Raw genomic sequence first — 23,869 nt, 5'->3', positions numbered from 1 at the left:
TGCGTTTCGATTCGATATCAAGATGCCTTAGAACGCGTAGTTATAAAGCGAGGTGTGGCAAGGAAGAAGTCTGTGCTTGCTGCTGTTAAATTAGTACGTGAATATACCTACCCAGCAGACCGTATGAGCTTCGCTGGCTTCCTTGAAGCCTTTGGGTTTAGAGAGAGCAGGCGGAAAGTACGTCTGCAATAGAGATTAGTGAAAGGCGATGGTAGGTTTGGTGGCAGAAATTTAGGGAGACCACATACAATGGAGGCCTAAAAAATAAAGTTACCTACAGTGGTACAGAAAGCTTAACGCTGGGAATTCTTATGCTATCTTCGGCTGGTCGCTTCCATCCCCCGAAGCAGAGGCGGGCAGATCCGGCGTTCCCCGAGCTCAGGGGTAGAGGACGAGCGCGCAAGCCGAACGTGCGACTCGCTCTCGGAGGAGGCAATGGCAGATGCTAAACCACGTGACTACTACCAACGTCCGATGTTTCGCTTATCGAAAGCTCCCGGCGCTGCCGGGAAAACCGGCGGACGCGCCGGCGGGACGAGCGTTCGTCGCAGTGGCCTAGGTTGCCTAGGTTACGGTGGGCCGTCGCCAACAGCAGCGACGCGGCTCTGCGATGACGTTTCAATTTCGACGACTGCTCCGACGACAGGGCTCGGAGCGCCTCAGAGCGCTCGAAGGTGGAGGAGAGCAATCGAGGAGAACCAGCCGAACGCAGGGCGGGCACCCTCTTTCAACCAGCCGAAGACAACGCCGCTCGCGAGAGCGCTCCAGAGCGCTCAGAAACGACCAGTCGAAGATGGCATTAGAGTGTTTAAAAAAAGATAGGTAGTACGTGAGGCAAAATAAGAACAAGCCCTTGGTGGCACAGCCCATCGCCTAATTTCAAAGGGGACGCCAGCGCTATCCATTCTGATGGCTACAATGGTTTGCGGTAACGACACCGTTTCGCAAAAATATGGATTCTGCTCCGGGTCGACTTAGCCTCTGTCGCCTGGTTGCCGCTTGTTGCTTCGCTTACAATGACGCCAAATAACAGTGCTGCTCTGTTAAGCGCAGCAGCAAGGCAGTGACGTCGACGGGTGAATACCATGCAACTGACCGCGTTGGAGCATCGAAAGGCACGGCAGCGGGAAGTACAAAGCTACCGCGCGTACCGGGTCGACACCACGAACTGTGCCTTTCGCATTGGGGGCAACCCCATCAAATGCGGGCGTGCCGGTGCAATAGCAATAGACATGTGTAAATTTATAGCCTTCTATTTCTTGACGTCGAAATATACTTGAATATACTTCCATCAAGACACGTTTCTTTCTTTTTTTCGTTAATGGCAATTCTTATGAAGGAGGAATCAACCAATCTTTTACTTTACTCATGCAGGCCCTAATTATAATGCAATCACAAAACAAGGTGCCTCACTCCGCTTTGAAATCCGATTTATTGTTGTATCCATAAAATAGAACATGACCAGGACTTCCGTTTCTAATTTTTAAACTGTAGGAGGTCACGTTTTACGCGCGTTGAGAAGCGCTGTGAAGCTTTCTGCTTTGAAAAATGAACGTTGAAGGTAGCGCGCAGACAACAAAAATGTAAGAACTGGATGAAATAATTGTTGGTATGAATGTTTACACTCGCAAAATTACAGAAGAGCCAGTTCCGCATGACGTATGTCAATGTGTCCCATTTGAACTTTGTTTGCATGCGTTATTTACTTTATAACATTACACGCTATTTACACGCTTGAATATTCACTGTGCCACAAATAATACATCAGCGAAACACGGTAGCCAATGAATGTTAAATGAAACGGGCATCATGCTGATACGATGAAGAAAATGCAGTGAAACCACATTTTACCCTGCCAGATCACAATTACAATGAAAGAACTTGATATTCTACAGTCAAACTATTGCTCATAGACAGAAAATATTGTCGCATCTCATCCCAATTAAAAGGTATAAATGCTTCGAAACGAGCTCTTGAACATATTTCTTATACAATCACACATATATAATTAGTATTCCCTAAATTTTTATTGATATATATTTATTATTATTTCTTGTGGTTTTAAACATGGTTAGGTCATGGCTGTTCATAACCCTAGCACAAATTTATTCATTTTGTTTTATTTACATGCAGACTGCTTTGCACTTCTCAGAAGGGGCCCTGCACTAATTTACAACCGCAACTAGTTTAAATCTCCTTACTTTTTGTTATTTTGTATAATGTCAATGTCTTTATCTTATTTTATCTCTCCACAGTATGTGTATGCATCCTCTCGTGCCAGTGGACTGGAAGACGACAAAGTGTTCCTACTGCTGAGTGTTTGTTCTCCATCACCAGTACTTTCTGGTAATTCTCGCTTTCTTTCGGGGAACACTGTTTCCTGCTCGACGGGAATGGAAATGGAGCCACCCGCACTTCCACCTGTTTAGCGGCGCCCGCGTCGGAAGCCTCAAGAAAGCGGAACTGCTTCTCGAGCGACACCGAGCCTACCCTGATAGACTCGAGCGAGAGCGACGACAGCTGCGACGACGACTATGTGACTGTCCTGAATAAGAAAGCAAAGCGGCGGACGCTGGCGGCGTCTGTGTACACATCTGTTATGAGACTGCGCAGAGTTCGCCGAAGTACAGCATCCTTTTCTTACCTGTGCCACGCTCCGACAACATCAGGTTCCTCAACAGGCAAGTTGCATTGGTTGAACTCGAGAGACTGTTGCCAAATGGCATTCAGGACGTCCGAGTCAACCCTCGGACGAATGTTGTTGCGGTAGACGTCGCTCAAACATCGGCATTAGATTCTCTGTCAGCTGTCACTGTCCTCGGTGGCATGAACATTCGTACCATCATCCCGACGGGAAAAGAGGCTACTACAAGCGTCTTATATATGACATTGATGCGGCCATCTCAGGTGAGGATTTACCACTTTTGATAAAGCCTGCCAATCATGGGCCCCACATACTGCAGGTGGTCCGTCTCGGAAATTCCAGATGCACAAAAGTTGTCTTTAAAGGTGACTGTCTTCCGTCGTATGTGAAGGTGGGTCATTTCCGACATGCTGTCCGGCCCTTTGTTCCCAAGCCGCTTCAGTGCAGAAACTGCCAGAAATTCGGTCACGTGAGTACCGTCTGTGGAAAGTCTACAATATGATCCCGCTGTGTAGCACAGCGCTCTGCAGACAACTGCCAGGCTAAAACTTATAAGTGTCCAAACTGTCAAGGGCCCCACGACTCCTTATCAAAGGAATGTCCAAGAGCTAAGAGAGAACTCTCCGTCTTGAAGAAAATGATGCGGGACCGGTCGACTCATCGTGAAGCAGCTGCTGACGTCAGGTGAAATCGTTCTAGTCGCAGACGCTCATCAATGAATTCTGCTCTCCGCACACAGCATATGCGTGCCGCAAAGCCTCTTGCTGTTGAATCCGCTCCCACCCCCGTGCAGAATGTGTCTAAACCGCGTATTGATAATCGAGAAGTTGAAAACAATACCGTTGATGAAGCATGGCCGCCACTGCCAAAGATAAGCCCTGTGGAAAAACCCAACAAGGAGTGGCACCACAATGCTCCACCCCTCACCAAGATGAGCTGACAGAGCATGTTGGTAAATGTGATTCGCACGCTTGTGGGCAACTGGAATGCGCCAACAGCTCAAAGCGCAGTGAAAGTGTTTGATCCCCTGAGCCCAGTGCTTGCAAACCTTGCGTAATCACAATGGCTCTTCATCTGCCTTTACTCCTTGATGAAGCGCGTAATGCGAGGAGTTTCCAGTGGAACGCCCAAGGACTTAAATTACGGATTTCATATTTCCGCCAATACGTTTTTACGAACCGATTTCCTATAGTGGTAACATGTTAGCCGAAGGTGTCAAAAGTGCTAAGACTCTCTAGATACCAATCCTTTATGGCATCGACGTGCGGGTAATCCAGCAATGCAATTGTTTACATCCGTACAGAACTAACTTGCATTCCCCACTCGGTGCTTCCTAATGATGGAAACCAATACGTGTGTCTCCGCATTACAAAGAAAAGTAGCCTTCACTCTTATCGGCGCCTACATCTTCCTATATAGTCCGTTCGACGGCTACCGACTGCGGACATCCTGACGGCGACTTCTGGACCTTGGATTATCACAGGAGACTTGATTGCTCATCACTTGGTTGGTTTGAGGAAGCTCCAGAATAGACTCCAGGAACCGGAAACTTGTGGAATTTGCTTCCGACCACAAACTCAGCGTTATGAACGATGGCAGTCGAATGTACTTGCGTGGTTCGACCTATAGCAGTTGCTTAGATTTGACGTTGGTGTCACGGCGTCTTGGTCAAAGTGTTCGATCGTCCTCTGAGATCGAGACTCATGGCAGTAGCCATATTCCTACCTTCTTAAGAGTCTCTAGATTTGCAAGCTCCTCCTTTTCTACTTCCCGACAAGTAAGGTGGTCAACATAGAAGACAAAGGTGGAAGAGGCATGCAAAGAAGGATTTATCTGCACCAGTGAGAACTTATTACAAGTGTACTGGAATCGTCTAAGTACAATTTTACATCCGCTAATGAACGTGTGAATTTCGACGTGGAACTTGAGCGACTTCGAACGACTTCGAAACCACTCAAGCACCGGAGCCTTCACTTGGCAGTAATGACGAAAGTACAGTGCACGACACTAAGCATCGTTCTGCTTATCCTGCAGGTTAGGGCAAAGCTGCTTGATTTGCATATATTCGTGCTTTTTTCGTTGCTGCTGCCAAGTATCGTGACGTTTGTTGGGGCTACTTGTTGAATTTCTATTTTTCTTGCCTGTTATTCCTAAGTACGACTGCCAAACTATGTCGAAAGAACTGGCCAAGATTAAGGATGAACTAAAGTCTGATTTTGCTAAAGTAAGAGACGAGATGCGGCATGAACTGAAATTGTTTCGTGAAGGTTTAGAAAGAGATCTGTGAACAGAAAACCGCGAGCTCGAAAATGAACAGAATAACATGGCAAAAAGTCTGGATTTTGCGTTTCACGCAATTGATGAACTGAAAACAAAACTGATGGAACGTACTGCAAAGAATGTTTTTAGAAAGCACTATTCAAAACTTGTGCAAACTGAGCAATACTCTCGTAAGACCAGCCTAGAGATTCAGGGTGTAGTGAAGACCGAGAATGAGTGCTTAAGCGACCTACTTTCCAAACTTGGCTCTACGATCAATGAACAAATCGCTGTATCGGACATTGAAATGTGCCATCCTGTACCTACACGCAGTAGTGATCGGACAAACATAATAGTCCAGTTCAAGAGTCATGCTAAGCGGGATAGTGTTTTCCACAAAGCTAGAAAAATGCGTCTCACAAATACAGATCTTGGGTTGGAAGGCTCTTCTTCGGTGTATGTCAATGAACACCTTTGCCCTGCCCTGAAGAAGCTGCTCGCGATGGCCGTGAAAAGAAAACGCGCGCATCAATGGAAATCGGTGTGGTCGTTGAACGGCAAAATTTTTGCAAGACAAGCAGAAGATACGCCCGTTCTCTACATAAGAAACGAGAGTGACGTCGAGAAGGTAACGTCGGGGCAGGCGCAGGTGTCAAGTGAGGGAGCAGCGCGAATTTGTGCACCCCGCAACTTTGGCTGCTCACCATCGTCAAAATGGCTTATCAAGAGCTGGCTCTCCAACATCTCATCGCCAAGCAGGATGCATCGGCCACGGCTGTTTTGCATCTTAATGCGCGCTCAGCATGCAACAAGAGTGACGATATCATCCATTTTTGGGCGCAATTTACTTTTAAGTTTAATGTGACCGTGATATCGGAAACATGGTACTACAGTAACTGTGCTATGCTGACTTTACAAGGTTATCAGCGCTTTTTTATTATTCGGCCCAGCAAAAAAGGCGGGGGTGTTGCACTTTTTGTTGAAAGCTATGCAAAATATGATTTAGTACCAGACTATGCGACAGTAACAGATGACTACGAAATACTCACTGTAAAGAGTAAAAACAGGATAATATCTCTGGTGTATCGCCCACCGAGCGGCAATGTTGTCACTTTTGCAGATTTTTTCGAACCATTCCTAGATTATGTAAGCATGAACAATTTGAAGCTTGTGTGTGGCGGCGATCTTAATATAGATGTACTTAAACAGTGTAACTCATCCTTCCAACTGAACACGTGCCTCCAGTCTGCAGGTTTTGTAAATACAATCACCACACCAACACGCATTACAAGTGATACATCTTTTTTACTTGACTTACTCATCGTTGATATTTCTACTACTGTATGCAGCACAGGCACATTGGCGTCTGACATAAGCGACCACTCCCTTTATTTTTAATCTGCACCGATGGCTCTAAGAGATTAGCTGATACCTGTCAATAATTCACTTATCAGCGTATGACACAAGCAGTTTTAGAGCAGTTCAAGAGTGACGTTATGAATCACGATTGGTTAGATGTTTTGAACAAAAGAGATGCAAATGAGGCATATAATGAATTTATTCTAACGTTTACGCATATGTACGCCAGCAATTTTCCAACGAGGACACCTAAATATTCCAAAAAAGTTAGAAAGCCTTGGGTTACTCATGAGCTTGCAAAAATGATCAAAACAAAATACAATCTCTATCATTCCTTCTTGCGCACGCGCTGTGAATTAGCATTACAAACAGTCAAAAAATTTAGAGACAGGCTAAATTCTGAACTAAGAAAGGCGAAGGTGGCGTACTATGAGGACTTATTTGCAAATGTTTCTAGACAACGCCCACAGATTGCATGGCAAACGATTAATCTTGTTCTAGGTCGCCGCAAGGACGATACGCACCTGACATCGATGAAGCTGGGCTCACGTGAGATAACAGGCACAGCGCTTTCCGATTACTTTAACCACCACTTCGTAACTGCACAAAGCGCTATTGTTGAAGGCAATGATAGCACAGGGGTGGCTTGTCATAGCGATGCCTTCGCGAAAGCGCATTCTTTGCGCCTACTGATGAATGTGAAGTATACAGTGTGTACATGGGGCTGAAAAACAGTAAAGCTTTAGATGTAAATAATGTGCAGGTTGAACCTATAAAACATGTTTTTCAATTTATTGTACTTCCGCTTGTGCACATTTACAACTTCATTTTAGAGACTGCAGTTTGTCCAGCTGCAATGAAACACGCCAAAGTTTCGGTTATTTATAAAGGTGGTGATCGAAATACTGCGTCTAACTATCGACGATATCGGTGCTCCCAATTTTTTCAACAGGAATGGAAAAGCTTATTTTTGCTCGAATCACAGAATTTTCAATAGGAAGAGTGTGCTTACTGATTCACAATATGGATTTCGGAAAACCAGATGCACAGAAATGGCTCCTCTTACGCTGAAAGAATACGTTTTGCTGAACTTTGAAAATAACTACTACGCAGTGGGAATTTTGTAGACTTTAGTAAAGCTTTTGACAGCCTCAGTCACGAGATCCTTATTCGGAAACTTTGTTTGTATGGAATTCGTGGGAAACCGCTAGAATTACTCAAATCATATATGAAACATCGACGTCAGCACGTTTTCATTAATAAACCTAACTCGTCCCTCCTAAGTATTGTATGTGGTGTGCCTCAAGAAAGTATTCTTGGGCCAATTTTATTTAACATTTTTATAAATGATATCGTAACTATAAACAGCGAGGTTCAATTCATTATGTATTCGGATGATTGCACATTGTGTGTCTCAGGTTCTGATGCGAATGAACTTGTGCGAAAATGTAATAAAATTATAGCAAGTTTGTCCGATTGGACACAGAAAAATAAATTTAAAGTAAATTCAATGAAAACAAAAGTTCTAAGATTTCGCGCAAAAAATAAACCACCTAACATTAATAATGCTATTTTTTTCAGAGCCAACGCATTGAACTGGTTGAAGAATTTAAAATTCCTGCAGTATACTTTTCTTCTAATTTACGTTGGGATGCCCATATAAAACATCTCTGCGGCAAACTCTCTGCGGTTACCGGTGCTATGGCATGCTGCCGCACATTTATACCTACGAGAGCAAAACTTCAAATAAACTATGGTCTCTTCTTATCGTATATAACTTACTCTTACCTTGTCTGGGCTACAACATCTAAATCTAACTTGCAAAAGCTGGTAATACTTCAAAAGAAAATGGTTCGGTATATAGAGAACGTTAATCGGCTTTCACGAACAGATAATATATTTCTCAAATACAGACTAAACCGCGTAGATAAATTATATGAACACAGATTACTAGAAACAATTTACTTCTCATCCGAATATGTTAAGGATTATTTTACATCCCTTGATCATCTGGAACTCTGCACTCACACGAAACATACTACACGAAACCCTGAGGTGTGCAAGGTACCATGGTTTCGAAACAATTACAGCCTACTGCCCTTAACACATAATATACCGACTGTACTAAACAAATATAAGCACACAGCTACGCTAAGTAAAAATACTTTGCGTGGCTACTTTAGTATCTTACATTGAAGTGTAAAATGTCATTTTTGTACATACGTACAATGCGTAATGTTTGTTGTGTATAAAGGCTTCAGTGCAGGCACGTACCCAGGATATTTTTTCGGGGGGGGGGGCCACCACCTCCATCATCATCATCATCATCATGTTTTATGTCCACTGCAGGACGAAGGCCTCTCCCTGCGATAGCCATTTACGCCTGTCCTGCCTAATGGTCCAACGGTTATCTAACCGGCGCATTACATGACCTGCCCAGCTACATTTTTTCCTCTTGATGTCAATTAGAATATCGTCTATACCCGTTCGCTCTCTGATCCAAACCGCTCTCTTTCTCTCTCTTAACGTTATGCCTAGAAATCTTCGTTCGATCGCTCTTTGCGCGGTCCTTAACTCATTCTGAAGTCTCTGCCCCATATGTCAGCACTGGCAAAATGCACTGATTGCACACCTTACTTTTCAATAATAATGGTAAGCTTCCAGTCAGGAGCTGGCAATGTCTGCCGTATGCGATCCAACCTATTTTTATTCTTCTGTGAACTTCCTTCTCATGATCAGGGTTCCCTGTGATTAATTGACCTAGGTAAACGTACTCATTCACAGTCTCTAGTGGCCGACTGGCGATCCTGATCTCTTGTTCCTTTGCCCGGCTATTTATCATTATCGTCATCTTCTGCATATTAATATTCAACCCCACTCTTACACTCTCTCTGTTAAGGTCTCCAATCATTTGTTGTAATTCGTCCGCATTGTTGTTGAATAAAACAATGTCATCGGCAAACCGAAGGTTGCTGAGATATTTGCCGTCGATCTTTACTCCTAAGCCTTCCCACTTTAATAGCTTGAAATCTTCTAAGCACGCAGTGAATAGCTTTGGAGAAATTGTGTCTCCCTGTCTGACCCATTTCCCTATATTTATCTCCCTGCTTTTCTTGTGTAGAATTAAGGTAGCTGTAGAACCTCTGTATATATTCTTACGCGAAGGACGAGCCAGTAAGACGAGAAACTATTTACAGATTATATTTACAACAACGGTTGCAGCGCTGACCGGTTAGATTCACAGCGCGAGCCCAGTTCGTTCTTCCTCCTCTTTTCTCGAGTGATGGCGCCCACGCACCTCGTTCAAACAAACAAATACCACACGCATGTAGCAATATTTTTCAAGCTTTTTACGTAAGCGTTCTGTAGTCCTTGATTACGTATAGTGCCTCTAGACTGCAGGTATCTCTACTGAATCAAATGCATTTTCATAATCTATATAAGCCACATAGAGAGGCTTATTGTACTCTGCAGATTTCGCGATAACCTGATTGATGACATGGATGTGATCCATTGTAAGGTATCTCTTCCTGAAGCCAGCCTGTTCCCTTGGTTGACAAAATCCAGTGTTGCCCTTATTCTATTGGAGATTATTTTGGTAAATATCTTATATAATACTGGGAGCAAGCTAATGGTCCTATAATTTTTCAATTCTTTAACGTCTCCTTTATTGTGGATTAGTATAATGTCTGCATTCTTCCAGTTTTCTGGGACCCTTGCAGTCGATATACACTTCGTATAGAGAGCCACCAGTTTTCCAAGCATTAGGTCTCCTCCATCTTCGAATAAATGGACTGTTATTCCACCTTCTCCTCCCGCTCTTCATCGTTTCATGTCTTGCAGCGCCCTTCTGACCGCATCGATAGTTATAGGAGAGTTTCTGTATCCTGTTCATTACTGTTTCTAAGTGAGGTATCGTTACTCCTCTGGGTACTGTATACAGGTCAGCTTAGGATTTTTCCGCTGCTTTTACTGTATCTTCGAGATTGCTTATGATATTATCCCTCTTATCTTTTAGTGCATACATCATGGTTTGTCCTATGCTAGGTTTCTTTTTTACTGATTTCAGGCTGCGTTCATTGTTTTACGGCTTCTTCAGTCTTTCACATGTTAGTGTTTCGAATATCAGTTATTTTCGCCTTGTGGATCAGTTTTGACAGTTCCGCGAATTGCGCAACGCTGCGCGGCCGCCAGTCCCATACAACCGCGTAGAGCGCAGGACTCAGCGATTCTAGACGTACTGCGCTCACCGAGAAAGGTTAGAAAAACACCCACATAAGCACAGCAGAGAAGTGGCTACGTGAGGCGGTTCGACCGATAACTGTAGAAGCGTCATTCAAAGCAAGTGATTATTCTCCACTGCCGGCGGCGTTTTCTCTACTTCCTTCTTAAATAAAAAGATGTTGATCCATATATATTCTCATAAATAACGGTCAACATTTTTATTATTCGCTTTTGCTTGCAGTTTGGTTGTTGCGTTGGCTCTCTCCCAAAGTAGATCACTTAGTTTCACCACTCCTTGCGATTTTTGTTTCCCGTTTCCAATTTTGCACAAAAAGTGCTATACAATTAGGGAAAACAGACGAGGTAACTGGCGACAGTCATCTTGCTTATGGGTTTAAGGGTTATTGCAGGGTTTCATGATGGACGCTCTTTCACAGCATTTCATGTCCCACCTTATCTAACCCATATCACGTGTATATGGTTCCGGGCATCTGCCAGCGTCGCGGCGAGCCGTAACTCATGGAAATAATGAAGCAAAGGGAAAAGTTAAACGCAATTGGTGTTTTCTCCGGCCGCAACTCGTTCCATGAGAGTACAGACCAGCTGAGTAACAGCCGCATCCCTCTCCTGGTCCCAGGATCAGCCTCAACAAAGAAGGTTGAACTAACAAAAGCAACAGCTATGCGCGTGACGGTTGAATAGATGGTGACAACTGAACGCATCTCGAGTTAATCGTGCGGTAGCGGAATCTATGAGAAAACTGTCCTTCACATTACAAGAGATGCCGATAACTACCGCCATCTAAAAGGAGTGAAAAAGGCAGCATAAGGCTGACCGATGAACAGCTGCCAAGTCTCAACATTAATCTGGCGGCGCTTTAGGAATGTGTGAGGAGTGGTGGCGTGGGTGGGGAGGGGGGGGGGGTATGCCACTTGATTTCGGGGGGGGCCCGGGCCCCCCCGGCCCCCCCCCCCTGGGTACGTGCCTGCTTCAGTGTATATATCATGTGAGTGCTACTGCCATGTTAGAGACTGTGGGCCTCCGTAAAGCTGCTGCGACAGCTTTTTGCCCGGGTGTCCCTCCAGTTCCTATTGTTTCTTCTAAATAAAATTCATTGCTTGATTGATTGATAAATTTATTGATTTGCAGAAGGGCCGAGAGGCGGTACAGGCGCACGAAGTCAAATCAAGACCTTAGAGTTGCTCGACCTATACTGAATAAAATCGAACGTCGTATGGACAGGCTCGAGGAACAACGGTGGAAAAAGTTCTGCGAATCACTTGACCTCCGCAGGCCGCTGTCTATCACATGGAGGACGGTGCGTGGCCTTGGCTCGTCTCCACAGGAACGACACCCATTCTCAGCCCTAGCCCTCCGTAAGGCCGCTGGCAGGTTGATATAGCCGGAGATTTCTTTGTGGATTGCGGGCAGTGTGGTCCCTATCAATAGCGAAATCCTGGGTGAGGCTCCTGCGACACGCTTCCCAGAATTGAATGTGTCCTTCTCACTTGAGGAATTGGACGCTTCTCTGGCTACATGAAGCAGCTCATCGTCGCCAGGACCAAACGGCATCACCTACGCTGGTTTATGCCACCAAGGGGAAGATAGCCGAGGTAGACTTCTGGATTGTCACAGCCGGTCATGGAATGATGGCGTCGTTCCTGAGCGATGTAAGTCCAGCCACTTGATGCCACTCCTGAACCTGGAAAGTCCCTACTTGACCTAGCGTCCTAACGACCCATTACGCTGTCCAGCTGTGTTGGGAAGGTCACGGAAACAATGTTTCTCACACGCCTAGAGGGGCATCTTGAGCGCCACGACGTATACCTCGAGGCTGGGTTTAAAAGAGGCCGTTCCTTTATTGACAGCGTCATCGACCTCGTGACGTCTGTACCACAAGAAAAACACCGCAAGAGTATATCGATCGCACTTCTTGTCGATGTGAAAAGCGCCTATGATAATGGATGGATGGATGGATGGATGGATGGATGGATACAACTTTCTTGTACGGCCGGCAAGGTTTAACGCGACCCGCCTATGATAATGTAACGCATGAAGCCATCCTAGACGCCCAGGAAAATAGTGGAATTGGTTGACGAATGTTTCGGTAGATTCGGAGCTATCTTTTCAAACGATCCTTTTTCGTGCACAATGCAAATGGCCGAACTGCTTGACGTGGCGTCCTGCAGGGTGTTCTTAGTCCCACTTTGTGCAACCTTGCAATACTCAGACTTGTCGATGTTTATACATCAAACCTTTCCATATATGCTGACGACATATGCATATGGGCTTCGGCAGTTACGCGTCTCCAGGTGCGTGCACGGCTCCGAAAAGCAGTTACCCTAGCATCGTCGTACCTTCGTGCTCAAGGCATCAGCATTTCGACCGCGAAGTGCGCCTTAGTCGCTTTTACCGACAAGTCCATGACCTGGTGCCGCATTTCTATTGACCACCAAATAATTTCATACGCGAAATCTCACCGATTCCTAGGCGTTATTATCGACAGAGACCGTTCATGGAGCCCCCACATCTCATACTTGAAGAGGCTTACTTCTATCGCCCATCTACTAAGGTTTCTTGCCGGTAAAACGTGGGGCACATCTGTGGCATCTATGCTTCAACTATACAGGATGCTTTTCGTAGGATACCTGTGATATAGCCCACCAGTGCTGTCCAATGCTAACAAAACTAACATTCATGTCCTACCGAGCATTCAAGGACAAGCCCTTCGAACATGTCTGGGTCTACCTCGAAGTGCTTCAGCCGTAGCAACAATTGCCACAGCGAGAGACCACCTATAATGAGCTATATAGCTATCGCCGCATGCTTGGTGCATGTTAACCATACACCCAGTATTCCTGACCACCATCTCGCTCGCTTGCCTGAGAAAAAACCCAAGGCAGCGTTCTCCAGATCAGTTGCGGCCAACCGGCACTCTTTGTCATTGAGGCACTCACCCGCAACAAGAACGCCATCCCCGCAGTGGTGCTTGAAAAAGCCTCCTGTGTACCTTGCTGTTCCAGGAGTATTGAAGAACGATAGCCTGACCACCGCGGCTCTCAAGCAGATCACATTGAAACTTTTGCATTGTTCATGCGCTAACCGAATCCATGTTTGCACGGATGGTTCCGTCTCGGAAAATTCGACGGGCGCCATCGTTTTACCATCTCAATTGGTCCCCATCAAGTATAAGACTTCACACGTAACGACATCTACAGGCTCCGAACTGGCTGCTCTTCGCGTTGCCGTCGAATACGTTGAAAAAGAAACGCCCAGCAAATGGGCAGTAGTTTGTGATTCGATAACAGCCCTCCCGAGCTGTCGAGGTTTACGACGTGGCAATTAGGAACAGCTGGGGTCTGACATCAACGAAACTTCCCATTGCGCTTCTGAGCGAGGACATGGTATCATCTTTCATGGCTGCCGCGACATTGTGGCATCGTTGGTAATCACCTCGCCGATGACGCTGCCCAACGTGCCCAGGATGGCTCGCCGACGCTGCTTATACCTTTATCGAGAGTATGCGCTTCAAGTGAGCTTCGCCATCTCGCTCGCACCATCACGTTGAGTTACTGGCATACAGCACAGAACAATAAGTGCCGTTTAAAGAGCTTCGATCCATTACTTAAACTTAAATGACCAGCAAACATTTAACGACGTGACGCAACACTGCTGTGTCGGCTGGGGGTAGGAGTAGCATTCACCACCTCTTGCAGCAGTCGTATTGGAATGGCGGACTCACCAATGTGCGCTAAGTGCAAGCGTGAAGAGACCATCAGTCATCTTCTTTACCACTGTTCTCGCTTTGGTAACCGTCAGACTCCTGTGTGCCTTGAATTGAGTGAATGACAGGCCATTTACAGAAGCAAAGATCTTGAGAGTCTGGCCTCAGAGTTCATTAGCCCAGAAAGCAGTTCGAGCGCTTCTTCACTACCTGAAGGCAACAGAGTTGAGCACCCGACTATAGACATCCTACACCCAACTTAGTGCATGTGAAAGTGCGGTACAGACTCAGGCTTTCTCTCTCTCTTTCATTCCACCATTTCCCTCCCCACGAGTAGTGTAGCAAGCTGGACTCAGTTTGCTTTACCTCCCTGCCTTCCCTTCTATCTCTCTCTCGTTTGAGTTTCCATTTAACCTGTTAGCGAACACAGATTGATAAATATCCGGTTCTTTGATGCGGTTCCTTTCTTCCCAATCCACCACTCTCCAGTTTCAAAAGTTCCTGCTTGCTTAGAAATCTAGGCGCACTGCTTTGGAAGCGTCCACTTATGTTCGAAAATCCTTTTCTGTTTCCGGTTTTAGATCTTCAGTTCTCCAGGCATTGAATGAACCACTTCTAACCTTTCGAAATGTTAGTCATCTAATCGCAAGCCACTAGAATCCATCTCGGGCATTCATTCCAACAAAATGGCAGCTAACATCGGGGTCTCACAAGGCTCCAATATGTGTTCGCTGTTAATTTTTACTACAACAATAACAACGGAATGCATCCTATACGCGGTCCTCTTTTCTCCTGGGCCTAAACACGACCATAATTTTGGTGTCCTAAATGTAACAGCATGGAGCGCTACAGAGAAACTTCTCATAAATCTTTTGAAAACTGAGTTCTCTACGTTTATTTTGGATACATAGTGGACACGCAAATTATCCACTTTTATTAACACCGCACTATTTATCTCTCCAACCAGTGTTCGTTCCTTGGTGCCGAGCTTTATTCAAGCTTAAAATTTAACTTGCACATCGAAGAACTACAAAACATTTTAGGGAATTAGAATGCGACTCAAGGGTAGATGTTATTTACATCCTTTAATTTCTTGCAACACGTACGAAATCAAGCCATCCGCATTCCTAACAAAAGTAATCGCGAATCTCATGTTACTTATCGTACCTTAGGCTCATCATACTCTGTATTGCTAACCTAGATAAATTAAATCTTCATATATTTGCATATCGATCAACTAAATATAACTTTGTCAAGTTTTGTTCTTATGGAAGAAATTTCTAACTGAAATGTTGAACGTTTTTTCAGCAGAACATTTTTTTTTACTTACAACGGCCCCTAATTAGTATGGTACCCAAAGAGTCGGTAGTGTTTCAATTCATTTGCGGAGTTCCCTATATTACGCTAGAAAATATGCTGTTTCTCTGTCGTCATATCAAAGTCAGCTTCACAATTTATTTGTGACTAATTGCGTGGTTTAATCATGCGTTAATTTGAGAGATAAACCCAGCTTTGTCGCTTTGTGCTTAGAAGTTATTTTGTGTTTTTTTAAGTACTATTACTTTATCTATATTTCTTAAATATGTCAACTGCTCGTGTTTTCTCTGCAATATTTCCTTGTGCTATAATTGTTTCTTTTTTTAGTAGTTTTGATTTTCTTTGCAACATATTCTTACAGGTCATCCTAGAGCCTGTCGCGGTGGGACCAGTTTCGGCGTCATAAGTTACCGACTACTTCGTAAGCTATATATTGAATAAAAATTGAATTTCCACTTCTTGAAAGGCGCTAGCAGCAATTGTTCCTACGCATAACTCTAAATCGCCCTTTGTCCCTCCATCGTTAATTTTCCACCCTAGCTGTGTTTGTCTTGCACTTTGACATCACACCAGGCACCAGCTTGTTCTTTGTTTTTTTTTTTGCTTTATTGATACTGTCAGCCCATTCTTCAGGGCCATTGCAGGAGTGGAGAAAAAAAACAGAAAACAAGCAATATCAACACATCTGATTCAGGCAGGACGTACAATACATCTGAATACAGCGTTAAAAATAATTGCAGTGCATATACATGGTAATAAAGCAAGCAGAAAAACCAATCAATATCCATTGAGGCATGTAAAATAAGAACAACATAAACAGATTATAACAAAATCATATAATCAGATGATTCACAAACTCCGATTATTAACGCACTGTGCTCACGAAATAAATAGCGGCATGCAAATTACTCGGAAAATTATTAAGAGGCAGACTGAAGTACGAAATCGGGAAGCATGTTCCATTTTTTTATAGTTCTTGGAAAGAAGCTACATTTAAATGTGTCATTACGGGTTACAGGACGGGGAACATACATACTGTGGTGATCTCTAGAAGATTCATTAATAGAAATTTCAAAATAGTTCGTCCTATTAATTTTTATTTCATTATGGATCATAAGGAACAGGAACGTCAGCCTATCATACTTACTCCTTAATTCTAAATTCGAAATATTTGCAAGCTGACATAGTTTTGAAGGGGAGTGAAGTCTACCCTATTGAAGCTGAATCGAGAAGCTGACCTCTGAACCCTTTGCACTTTCTTACGGTTTCTTTCTGTGTAAGGATCCCAGGCAATTTTCGCGTACTCAATGATTCATCTCACCAGTGTTTTATAGGCCAAGGTTTTAACTTCAGAGGTTACTCTGTGTATATTTCGCGTTAGGCTTCAAAGCGCATTATTCACCTTCTTACTTACTTCCTCTACATGTCTATTCCAGCTTAAGTCACTTCTAAATAATAATCCCAAATATTTGTGCTCGTCTAGCTTTTAAAGCTTGTTGCCTTGTATACCATAAGGAATTTGCAGGAATTTTTCTTCATGTAATATACATGCTTACTAATTTAGTTAGATTTATAACCATTTGCCAGTCAGAACACCATTTCATAATGTTTTCAAGGCTGCATTGCAATTTAATTTGGTCACTGGAAGATATTCTATTATTATAAACAACACAGTTGTCAGCGAATAGTCTTATTGGAGAAGAAATGCGGTGTGGCAGGTCAATTAATAAAATAAGAAATAGAAGAGGTCCTAGTACACTTCCCTGGGGTACTCCAGATAGCATCGGTTAAAGACTGGACCTATGCGCGTCTATTTGAACGTACTGCTTTGTCAGGCGAGGATTCCTGAGCACACTATTAATTTTGAACAAAAATTTGGAGTGGGAAACATTATCGAATGCTTTGGCGAAATCCAAATAAATGAGGTCCAACTGTCCACGGGAATTTATCATTTGTGAAGTGTCATGAACAAATTCCACTAATTGTGTGATCGTAGATAGTCCTTTACGGAATCCATGCTGCACAAGGAATGACAAGTTATACATTTCAAGGTATTGTGACACGTGTTTGGATATGATGTGTACCAGGAGCTCAGAGCATGTACTCGTGAGGGAAATTGGTCGGTAATTGCTATTTTTTTATTTTATTTACATAATACTGCAGGCCTCATGTGGTCCAAGCAGGAAGGGCAGATAACAAGGCATATATACAAATGCCATAAAGTTACTACATAGAAAAAAGTTTGACACATGACACAAATGAGCGAAACAAGTCAAAGGAAATACATTGCACATCAATCTGCACATCAAAATTCCTTGCTAAGATTTCTTTCAAAACTGTCACTTGAGACAACCTGTTCAGGCAGTGCATTCCAATCGTTTATTGTGCGCAGAAAGTATGAGTATTTAAGCAAGTTTGTTTTCGCAAAATATGGTGTTAGGGCATGGGTATGCTGGTGACGGGTTTTTCGTGTAGTTGGAGGTGTAACATAAGGTGAAGAAGAAATTCCAAACTTTCCCTGGATGAGCGAATGAAGAAACATTAATCGAGCAATTTTCCGTCTTGTATTTCATTTCATTTATTCAACCTTAAGGGCCCGAAGGCATTACATAAGGGGGGGGCGTGTATCAAAGTAAAACAGCTTCATAAGAAAGTTGCATAATAAAGTGCACATTAGTTGTAATAGGTACATAAAAAGAAAATTTCAAAAAAGAAGAAGGCGGCACATATACACAATAACAACAAGGCGATAAATAAATAGATGTGGTATTCATGTGGTTATGTTGGCATTATCGAAATCGTTTAGTTTTTCGCGGAATATTTTGCGATCACTGCACGAAACAATGTGATCCGGGAGTGCGTTCCAAAGTGTGTGACAAACTGCGTGACAGTTGAAAAACCTTTCCTGAAGCCGTGTTGAAATGGAGACAAGCATCCTTCAGAGTTTAATATTTCAAGTATGTGGTTAGCGATAATGTGTTCGATTAGTTTGCAGCAGGTACTCGTCAAAGAAATCGGACGGTAATTGCTTAAACACGCGCGGTCCCCTTTTGAAGAGGTTTAATTTCGTTGGATGCCATTAAAGCAGATGGGGAATCAGTTCTCTTGAATTTATTGTAAATGAAGCGCACAGCCCGTCTTTGCACGTTTTCTATTTTTCTATATCTTTTTTGGTGTACGGGTCCCATACTATAGCCGCATACTCAAGTTTGGGCCGAATAAGAGAGTTATAGGCGAATAGCTTAACGTGACTGGGTGCTCCTTTGAGCTTGTGTCTCAAAAATCGAAGTTTTTTTAACGCAGACGAACAGATGTAATCAACATGGTCGCTCCACTTAAGCTGTGAATTTATTAAAACGCCCAAATATTTGTATTTTGCGACTTCCGAGGTAGTAGTGCCGTAAGCAGAGTAACTATAGTGGATAGGACGTTTCTTTCTTGTCATGCGCAAAAGCACAGTATTATCAGAATTGAAGACCATTCCTGATCTCTCACACCAGGCCACAATTTCGCGGAAAGCACCATTCAGTAATATTTGGTCAGCCACAGAACTTATTGGGGTGTACAGCATGCAGTCATCGGCAAATAAACCAATTTTAACATTTCTATCAATGGAGCACACAATGTCGCTTATATAAACCAAAAGTAACAGTGGATCTAGCACACTTCCTTGGGGCACGCCAGATGTCACTGGAAGTAACGTGGAAGAGATGCCATCAATATCCACAAACTGTGTTCGATTTTATAGGTAGGAAGCAATCCAGTTTACTAAGGTCAAGGGCACGCCTATTAATATCAGTTTTTCAAGAAGTTTATTATGGGTACCTTTATCAAACGCTTTGCTGAAGCCTAAAAAATTATGTTCAGTTGTCCAGGTTTATCTAATACGGAACTAAAGTTATGGATAGCAGTAACAAACTGCGTGACAGTTGAAAAACCTTTCCTGAAGCCGTGTTGAAATGGAGACAAGCATCCTTCAGAGTTTAATATTTCAAGTATGTGGTTAGCGATAATGTGTTCGATTAGTTTGCAGCAGGTACTCGTCAAAGAAATCGGACGGTAATTGCTTAAACACGCGCGGTCCCCTTTTTTATGCACGGGCACAGCTCTGGCTGTTAGCCAGTCGGGGGGCAATGAAAAAGCCGATAAGAATAAACACAAATTTTTTGTTAAGAAAGGAGCTAATGATTCAGCATAACGGCGTAAGAAGGCGGCTGGTATGCCATTTGGACCATGCGAACTTTTGGTATCTAACCGGAGTATGGATTCAACAATGCCTTCGGAGGATACAGTGATTCATTCTTCAGGTGCAAGGTCAAACACATGTTCATGGGCACTTTCTTGAGAAAATACAGAATGAAAGTAAGCATTGAAATGCGTAGAAATTGATTGAGGACACGTGATCCCGTTGTTATGCACAGTGATTTGATTTATTTGCTTGTGGGAAGTTCGAAGGTGATCCGAAAATTTGTGGCGATCATTTCGTATAAATTACGGAAGGCTCTCTGTAGTGTTTTTTTGCTGATTTAGGGCTAGAAGAAAGCTCTTCTGCTAAAATAGCTAACTTACTAGAGCTGGCGTTCTTAGCTTTTTTCTGACGTTTAAGCCTTCGTTTTAGGTGAATAATGTGCCGATTTATCCAGGGATTGGCTTTCTTTAGGCGCTTCTTCTTATCGGGTATGAAGTTATTGATACAATATTTACAGTGTTCTCTGAACGTGTTCCGTAACTGTGTGACACTGGTTCCCTCAAAGCTTTCATGAGCCAATTCCAAGTAATCAAGGGTGGATTGGTCCAGTGCTTTTGAATAATCTTTTACGTTCTTATGCTTTGCTTTTTCTATACGTCAGTGGACGACAAATAAAGATACGACTACTAACTTGTGATCAGATATCCCGTGATGAACAGATACTGTGTAATCACAAAAAGAACGTTTTGTGAATACTAAATCTAAGATTGACTCAGTAGAACCATGTATTCTAGTTGGTTCGGTGACAATTTGCTGAAGGTTGTGGGACTATATATCATAGCGTCAGCATGTTCAGAACATCCAAGGTTTTCGTTAGACCAGTTTATGGTTGGCAGAATAAAATACCCTGCAAGTATCAATTTTTTATTTATGTAGGTGAACAAAATACCCTGCAGCTTATGCAGATAGTCCAGATCTGAATTAGGGGGCCTATAGAGTGCACATAAGATGAAAATGTAGCCAAGATACGTGATTTTCAGAGCAAGGCTTTCATGGTTTTCTGGTGAATTTAGAACTATAGCGGAAATATTCGGTTTTAGTAAAATGGCTACGCCACCACCTCGTGAGCCCCTATCACGCCTGAATACAGTGTATGGTGGAGGAAAGATGCAATCATAAGTGATATCACAGTGAAGCCAAGTCTCGGTTATAACATAAATATCAGGGCTGTGAGTAAACAGAGCGATCTCAAGGGCTGTGGCCTTGTTCACTATGCTTTCGGCATTTATGTTAAAGGTAACAAGGTCACGAAGAGCTGGGTTATCTAAGGTGGTCTGTCAATCGAAGTTACTAGGAGAGAAAAAGGCTAATCCGTTGTTCAGTTGAATGTCTGAAGTGTTCTCGGTTTTATGAACAAGTACTATTCTCGCTAGTTTGCATGCGGTAGAAAAAGAGCCATTCAATACTGAGGAAATAAATATCGTTGTAAGGAACTTCGACACCCATTCAGCATATCTCACTCAGAATTCATGAAGAATATTGTCTGGTCCAGGGATTATTTTAGTGTTTATATTGAGCAAAAGGTTTAGAACACCTTCCTTGTTATCTCAATATTCGAAATGGGAGGGCGGGCAGACAATTCGCATACGCTAAGCACTGCATCAGTATCCTTTGTATAAACCGACGAAAGAAAATATTAAATTGTTCAGCCTTTTCATCATCATTAATTTCGGGATTAGAACAGCACTGATTATTCGGCGGACGTAAATATCGCCAAAACTTAGCCAATGCTTCTGCGAGGAACACCTACAATGTTACATTGTAAAATTGGTCTTTCGCCTCCTTAGTTAGCCGCTTCAATTCTTGCCTCATTTTTTGAATTGAAGTTTCATGATCTGTATACCTATATTCAGAACATGTTTTCCGTTCTCACATAATTTTTCGTTTTGCCTGAATGATTTTTCGGTTCATCCAAGGATTTGTTTTGCCGCATTTTTTATTCTCCTTAGGAACAAATTTATCGATGCATTGAGTTACTACTGTAGGAGAAATTCCATAAATCATCAGTGCTCACATCCGATTGATACAAGTAGATAAATTCATCAAAGGCGCTTTCGAGATATTCTAAGACATTCACATAATCTGCGTATTGAAAATTCGAAACTCTTTTCTTTGGGTTACCCAGTGAGGGGGATGGAGACATACTGAAAGTAGCCACTGGAATCTTGTGGTCTGATATGGCGTCATCTACATGGCAGTCCGTCAAAAGCCCTGCCAACCCATGCGACACTAAAATAGGATCCAAAATAGATGAAGTTGTATCACAAAGACTGGTGTGTTCCGCTACAATTTGCTCTAAATTATAAGAGAAGTCCAAAAACTGTTCGCAACTAGCCACATCTACCTCCCCGGGTGAGTCTGAGCTCCAACTACTTCCCGGTAAGTTAAGTCGCGCAGGTGAATGATATTGTCTCCTTCTAGAAAATTTATTTCCATAAATTCCCTTAGGCTGTTCATTCCATCACGTGAAGTATTTGAGAGCCTATATACAACTCCAATGTACACTGTTCAATCAGAAAGTCTAGTTTTAATTCATACAGGTTCGATACTATCCAATTGTTGGAAGGTAGTACACAATGTGCTTTGCTTTAACTAATATGACTACTCCTCCACCTCTTCCTCCTCGATCCCTTCTTAATGCTTTGTAACCAATTGGCACAACTTCGGCGTCTGTGATATTGCTATGTAACCATGTCTCCGCTATGACAATAGCGTCAGGTGCATGTTCCAAGAACACAACTTCCAATGCATCGGTTTTGTTTATTATGCTCCACGAATTTATGTTTTTAATCTTAAAGCCATCCTATTTACCTTGTTGGCGTCAGTTGCCTGTTTCAATTACCTTCAAAATTTGGTGCCGTACCTTTTGATCGTCATCCAATCCATACAATATATTATTGATTTTAAGTTTATCAAAGACAAGTTTGGCCCTACGACCTTCTTCTCTTTCCTCGGCACACAAGCCCCACAGTTTCTTCCTAATTTTTAATACAGGTTTGGAGTAATCTTGGGTAACGCTTATCTCTGTGCCTTTAAGCTTGGTACAATTGCTTAAAATGTTTACTTGCTCACTTAAGTCCGCTCGCCGAAAGATGATTGGTCGGTTTCTACCTGGTGTTTTCTTTCCGAGCCTGTGAATTCTTTCAATGCAGCTTACTTGCACTTTCAGGATGTCTCTAAAAACTTCTTCAGCGACTTACTTCATCAGTGCTACATCGTTCTCCTGTGCGCCTTCTTGCATGCCTCTAATTATTAATTTATTTCTTTTGGAACGGTTGTCCAAATCATCAACCCGTCTAGACAACAAGGCTTTTTTCAAAGTCATCTTAACCAATATCATGGTTTAATTATACGTTAAGTTCAGAGATAAACCCAGGTTTGTCGTTTTGTGATTAGGATTTATTTTGTGTTTTTAAGTACTATTACTTTATCTATATTTGTTTAATATGTAAACTGCTCGTTTTTCTGCGGCAATATTTCCTTTTGCTATAACTGTTGCTTATTTTAGTAGTTTTGAATTTCTCTGCAACATATTTTTACAGGTCATCCTAGAGCCTTTCGCTGCGGGACCACTTTCGGCATCAAAAGTTACCGACTACTTCATAAGCTATAAATTGAATAAAAATTAAATTTCCAGTTCTTGAAAGGCGCTAACAGCAATTGTTCCTACGTATTGCCCTTTGTCCCTCCGCCGTTAATTTTCCACCCTAGCGGTGTTTGTCTTACACTTTGACATCACGCCACGCACCAGCTTCTTCTTCGCTTGCTCTCTCCTTGAGTCTGGGGGATTGTGAGCTTAGAGTGCATGAAAATGCTGCCAAGGAAAACATTTGTTGTCCTGACGAACTCAAGTCCGCTTCTCGAAACATTGGGTTTAGCGACACACGTTGTTCGACCACATTTGATCACTTCAAGGCTCCCACTTCCTGTGAGCATTTGCCTCGTTTGGATCGTTGCATTAACAGCTATTTTTGTGTTTTTCTTTCAGACTTCTTCAGGTACAAGGTTAAAAGACAAAGAAAAAGAGGAAACCTTTCTGTAATTTTCATTCTCCCCAAGCATTTGCCCTTGCAAATGCAAGCTAGCCTCTCAA

General features: G+C 42.9%; 1 protein-coding gene across 1 annotated transcript in view; it reads right to left on the bottom strand.

Moving 5' to 3' along the window:
- Nucleotides 1-23,869, bottom strand: part of LOC135902292 (chitinase-3-like protein 1) — an 830,286-nt gene that overhangs the window by 81,780 nt on the left and 724,637 nt on the right. The window lies entirely within an intron of this gene.

The sequence above is a fragment of the Dermacentor albipictus genome, chromosome 6 (assembly GCF_038994185.2).
Source record: "Dermacentor albipictus isolate Rhodes 1998 colony chromosome 6, USDA_Dalb.pri_finalv2, whole genome shotgun sequence".
NCBI classification, from domain to species: Eukaryota; Metazoa; Arthropoda; class Arachnida; order Ixodida; family Ixodidae; genus Dermacentor; species Dermacentor albipictus.
Note: the sequence above shows the minus strand (reverse complement) of the source record. Positions and strands in the feature narration are given on the sequence as shown.